The 6280-nt window shown below is 48.4% G+C and overlaps 1 pseudogene; it reads left to right on the top strand.

The window, feature by feature from the left end:
* Positions 1-2400: 2400 nt before the first annotated feature.
* On the top strand, positions 2401-2761 carry LOC103275572 (annotated as a pseudogene).
* Positions 2762-6280: the final 3519 nt, after the last annotated feature.

Genomic DNA, 6280 nt, shown 5'->3' with positions numbered 1-6280 from the left:
GAGGTCTCGCCAAGTTGCCGAGGTGGGTCTCGAACCCACAGGCTCAGGCAATCCACTCACCTCAGCCTCCCAAAGCACTGGGATTACAAGCTGAGCTACCGAGCCCGGCCTTGTTTACCTTCTAAGTGAGGCAATTTTCTCAGAATTTCTTTTAGAAGCGGTTTAGGCAATGTTGGAAATAACTCTCCTGTTTAATATTCCTGGTTCTAAAACCAGCCTTTTCCAGTTGTGCATGAAACTAAATTGTTTTAGGTATTTCAGAAGATCCCCATTTTGTTTTTGTTTTTGTTTTGAGCCCAGCAGGTCAAGGCTGCGGTGGCCAGGGAGTGTGCCACTGCACTTCAAGCTGAACGACAGAGTGAGACTCTGACTCAAAAACAAAAACAAAAACCAAACCCTAAAAACTCCCTGTGGATGTTCTCCATGTAGACGTCCATCTATTGGATGACACTGTTGTAGATGCTGTTTTAGTCTTTTTCACAGATAAAGGAACTTCTTTTTTCTTTTTTTTGAGCCAAAGTCTCATTCTGTAGCCTAGGCTGAAGTGCAGTGGAACGCTCACGGCCCCTGTAGCCTTGACTTGCTGGGCTCAGGCGATTCTTCTGCCTCAGCCTTCCAAGTAGCCATAACTACAGGTGCATGCCACCATGCCTGACTACTTTTTAATTTTATTTTATTTTAGTTGGAGTCTCACTTTGTCACCCAGGCTGAAGTACAGTGGCAGGCTCACAGCCACTGCTGGGCTCAGATGATCCTTCCGCTTCAGTCTTCCAAGTAGTTAGAACTTTAGGCGCCACCATGCCCAGCTAATTTTTTTATTTATTGTAGAGACAAGGTTTTGCCATGTTGTCCAGGCTAGTCTCGAACCCGTGAGCTCAGGCAATCCTCTCACCTCCGTGTCCCAAAGTGCTGGGATTACAAGCGTGAGCCACCATGCCTGGCCCCATTTTCTTTTGGTCATTGTTGCTTTTGACTATCCTGGGTTAGGTGAATCCACCTCCCTAGATTTTTTTTTTTTGAGTCAAGGTCACACTCTGTCACCCAGGCTAAAGTACAATGGTACCATCATAGCTCACCACAGCCTCAGTCTCCTGGGCTCAGGTAATCCTCCTGCCTCAACCTTCTGAGTCACTGGGACTACAGGTGCATGCCACCAAGTCTGGTTAATTTTTTAAAATTTTGTGTAGAGACAGGTCTTGCTATGTTGCCCAGGCTGTTCTCAAACTCCTGGGCTCAAGCAATCCTCCCACCCATGGGCCCCCAAAGTGCTGGGATTACAGGCATGAGTCACTGCACAGGAGTCTCCTAGATATCTATAAGAGGCTTCCCCAGCTGGGCTCGGTGACGCAGCCTGCAATCCGGCAAGTGGATTGCCCGATCCTGCAGGTTCAAGACCAGCCCAGGCAACTTGGTGAAACTTCGTCTCTACTATGAAATCAAAAATTAGCCGGGTGAGCCGGGGTCGGTTGCTCAGCCTGTAATCCTGCGCCTTTGGGAGGCTGAGGTGAGTGGATTTTCCTGAGCCCGCGGGTTTGAGACCCGCCTGGGCAACTTAGTGAGACCTCATCTCTACAATAAATCAAAATGAGACGGGCGTGGTGGCACGCACCTGTAGTTCCAGCTACTTGAAAGGCTGGGGCAGAAGGATTGCCGGAGCCCAGCGGGTCGAGGCTGCGGTGGCTGGGATCATCCACTCCAGACTGGATGATAGAGTAAGACTCCAACTCAAAAAAAAGAAAAAAGAAAAAAAACAAGCTCAAACTTCAGAAACAGGAAAGCAGCTGCAATTTTTAAAAAATACTATGTAAAATGAGACCACTAGTGCCTAACTGCCAGTCCTTTGACCAGAATATATGCTGTAAGACGGAGATGGAAAAAACTTCTTTCTCTCCAGCCTGGGTCCTGAGATAGAGGTAGGAAAAAGGCAGTTCTCTGCAGAGCTCTCTACCCAAATCTCCTGTCCAAAGTCAGAAACCGAAGCCCTCATTCCCTCATTCTTTTTTTTTTGTTTGTTTAATTCCCTCATTCTTTTGTTTGTTTGTTTGTTTGTTTGAGTTGGAGTCTCACTCTCTTGCCCAGGCTGGAGTGCAGTGGCACACTCATGGCCAGTCCAGCGTCGACCTTCTGGGCTCCTTCCATCTCAGCCTTCCAAGTAGCCAGAACTACACATGCGGGTTACCCCACTACGCCCGGCTATTTTTTATTTTATTGTAGAGACGAGGTCTCACCAAGTTGCCCGGGCTGGTCTTGAACCTGTGGCAATCCACTCACCTTGGCCTCCTAAAGTAAAGCCCTCATTCTTAAAGGAAGAAGAGGGTTTGGAAAACAGCGCAAATAAAGCCTAGCCGTTCAACAAAAGAGTGGGAGATTCAGAAATATTGACATCACACAGTGTTAACAATGTACCCACAGAGCTTGGCTTAAGAGTGTTAATAAAAACAGAACAGCAGGTGATAGAGGACATGGGTGTCTCTACTCGCTCCAAATATTCTGGTTCTACCGAGGACAGCCCAGAAAAGAAAGTTCCCCAGTCCTCTGCTCTCTTTCAATGGTCACTTGCCACAGGATACATGAACAAGCCCCATTAAAAAGAAAAAGAATCCCGGTTTACTGAACAACAGGAACAGGATGGATGGAATGATTTCTACTGCTGAGATTGTCACTGGGAAGGCCAAGTCCTATACTCTGTCCCTGGGTTTATCACTCTAAGTATCTGCGACTGACATTTGAACCGGAGGGGGACCAGTTTTGTCCCAAATAAGAAAAAATCGCAGTAACAGAATGTATCGAGACCCAGATTAAAGCCATGACGATCCTCAACACTGAGCAGCCATCCTAACTCCTCAAATGTGCCATCCCGAAAATGAAACAGCCAGGGGCAGAGGCATTCCAGAAGCCCGTTCCATTGGAACAGCATCCTGACTACACAGAAATACATTTTCCACTCCATAGACCTTTGTACGTTGGAAAATCATGCTAAAAGAAAAGGAATGACTGCACAGAAGCCTTCCTGGCTGATGCAAAGTGGATTTTGTACAACTGCATCATTTAGACGTATAAAGGGGGAAATCACAAATGAATGGAAATAGCAAACGTTAGTCATCAGAATCTGCTAACATAAGATGAACGAAATCGAAGTATGCCCAGAATGCTATCCAGCTGCTTGCCAAAAACGAGATAACTGATTCTGTGAGCCCTGCAGCAATCCACAGCCTGTGATCCAGGCAAAACCGAAGGGGTTTCCATTCTGGCCTGCGAAAATTCTGAAGGATAAAGACAGAAAGGTCAGTGCCCTGTTTCCCTGGACAATATGACAGGGCCTGGGTTCCAATAAACAGTTGCTACCTTAGTTGCTAAAGAAATTCCTGGCCGGGTGCAGCAAGGTGGCTCACGCCTGTAATCTCAATACTTTGGGAGGCTGAGGCGAGAGGATTGTCTGAGCCCAAGGGTTCAAGACTAGCCTGGGCAAATTGGTGAGACCTCATCTCTACAATAAATCTACAATAAATCAAAAAATTAGTCAGGAGTGGTGGTGCATACCTGTAGTTCCAACTACTTGGAGGGATCACCTAAGCCCTGCAGGTCAAGTCTGCAGTAGCCGTGAGCATGCCACTGTACTCCAGCCTGGGTGACAGAATGAGACTTTGACTCAAAAAAAGGAAAAAAGAAGTTCCTTTATCTGTGAAAAAGACTAAAATGGCATCTTCAACAGTGTCGTGCAATAGATGGAGGTCTACATGGAGAACATCCACAGAGAGTTTAGGGTTTTGTTTTTGTTTTTGAGTCGGAGTCTCACTCTGTCATCCAGCTAGAGTGAAGTGGCATGCTCCCAGCCACCGCAGCCTTGACCTGCTGGGCTCAGGCGATCCTTCCACCTCAGCCTTCCGAGTAGCCAAAACTACAGGTGTGTGCTACCATGCCCAGCTAACTTTTTTATTTATTGTAGAGACGAGGTCTCACCATGTTGCCCAGGCTGGTCTCTAACCCATGGGTTCAGGCAGTCCTCTCGCCTCGGTCTCCCAAAGTTCTGGGATTATAGGCCTGAGCCACTGCACCCGGCCAGGGTTGTTAAATTAATCCCAGTTCAGGACGCCCACCCAAAAAACAGTACCAAATGCTGCTCAATCCCCAGTGCTGGCACTGCCAAGACAAACAAGCAGGAGAAGGTCAAGCGCAACTTTGACAAGATCCTAACGAGCAGGATCATACCAAGTGGGTACACGGGCCACAGGATTTCCTTGTCAGATATGCCGCACTGTCCCATGAATACAAACTCTTCCATGCACATGGGCTCCGAAGAGAAGCAGGATGCCAAGAAGAAAGCCGCATAAAGCCACTTCAGCACAAGTGTAGAGACCATGGACTTCCCGGATAAGAGTACAGGTTCACCAGTCACCACAAAGACAGGACTAGGAGGGCATTTACCCGGCAGCCCGAAACTTTTCCCTCCTCCAATCACGACGAAAACAGACAAAACATCCACCACTGGAAACACCCTGAATTTTAACCTGGATCGAAGCAAAGCTGAGATGGACTCAAAGGAGCTAAATGATTCAGTCCAGTGACAGTCTACCCCCATTCCACTCATCTCTCCCAAGGAGCAGAATCGCAGCAGGTTCCAGCTAAATCTTTTAATTCATTTATTCTTTTTGAACTGGAGTCTTACTCTATTGCCCAGGCTGGAGTGCAGTGGTTCGCTCACAACCACCACAGCCTCGACCTGTTGGGCTCAGGCAATCCTTCCACCTAAGCCTTCCAAGTAGCTGGAACTACAGGCGTGCGCTACCACGCCCGGCTAATTTTTTGATTTATTGTAGAGACGAGGTCTTGCCAAATTGCCCAGGCTGGTCTCAAACCCGTGGACTCAGGCAATCCTCTCACCTCGGCCTCCCAAAGTGCTGGGATTATAGGCGTGAGCCAGCACTCTCAGCCCCAGCTAAGTCTTAAGACCACAGAGATTGCAAAGCACAGTTAGGCATAAATGAAACCACATATGATGCTTATACAGCCATAGCGCACACGATTTGGAGGATTCTGAGAAGCCAGGTAGCAGCAATAGTGAGTATATTGGTGTGAGCGGAACTATCCAACATTGACTCTTTCCCCTACATGTGGCTTCTTTCTGCCCCTCCCAAAGCTGGTCCCAGTAAATAGTCACCAGGAAGAACAATGTTGAATAAGTAACTTGCTTCTTTCTTCTTTCTTCAACAACTACCACCATTGGTGCCCCTTGGGTGCATTCGTTCTTCACCCTTTATTTTTTAAAGCAGGAGTCTTACTCTGTTGCCCAGGCTGGAGTGTAGTAAAAACAATCACAGTCACCACAGCCTTGACCTGCTGGGCTTAGGGGATCCTTCTGCCTCAGCCTTCCAAGTAGCTGAAATCACAGTTGTGCACCATCATGCCTGGCTACTTTTTAAAAAAATTTTAATGTAGAGACAAGGTCTCGCCGTGTTGCCCAGGCTGGTCTCAAGCCCTTGGGCTCAGGCATTCTCTTGCCTCTACCTCCCAAGGTGCTGGTATTATAGGCATGAACCACCACGCCCAACTTGTATGTTTTTTTTGTTTTGTTTTGTTTTTTGAGTTGGAATCTCACTCTGTCGCCCAGACTGGAGTGCAGTGGCCGCTCCCAGCCACCGCAGCCTCGACCTGCTGGTCTCCTGCGATCCTTCCCCCTCAGCCTTCCGAGTAGCCGGAATTACAGGCGCGCACTACCACACCCAGATGATTTTTGATTTATTGTAGAGATGAGGTCTCGCCAAGTTGCCCAGGCAGGTCTCGAACCCACGGGTTCAGGCAATCCACTAACCTCAGCCTCCCAAGGCACGGGATTACAGCCTGAGCCACCGAGCCCGGTTTTAATTTTTGTTTTGTTTTGGTTTTTTTTGAGTTGGAGTCTCACTGCCGCCCAGACTGGAGTGCAGTGGCTGCTCCCGGCCACCGCAGCCTCGACCTGCTGGGCTCCGGTGATCCTTCCGTCTCAGTCTTGCGAGTAGCCAGAATTACAGGCATGGGCTACCATGCCCGACTGATTTTTTGATTTATTGTAGAGATGAGGTCTCGCTGTCCAGAGCGGGTCTCGAACTCGCAGGCTCGGGCAATCCACTCATCTCAGCCTCTCAAAGGCGCGGGATTACAGGCTAAGCCACCGAGCCCGGCTTAATTTTTGATTTATTGTAGAGATGAGGTCTCGCCAAGTTGCCCAGGCGGGTCTCGAACCCGAAGACTCAGGCAATCCACTCACCTCAGCCTCCCAAAGGCACAGGATTACAGGCTGAGA

The sequence above is a fragment of the Carlito syrichta genome, unplaced genomic scaffold, assembly GCF_000164805.1.
Source record: "Carlito syrichta isolate Samal-C Ts95f unplaced genomic scaffold, Tarsius_syrichta-2.0.1 Scaffold115635, whole genome shotgun sequence".
NCBI classification, from domain to species: domain Eukaryota; kingdom Metazoa; phylum Chordata; class Mammalia; order Primates; family Tarsiidae; genus Carlito; species Carlito syrichta.
The sequence above is the reverse complement of the archived record's forward strand: the minus strand, read 5'-3'. Positions and strand labels throughout refer to the sequence as shown.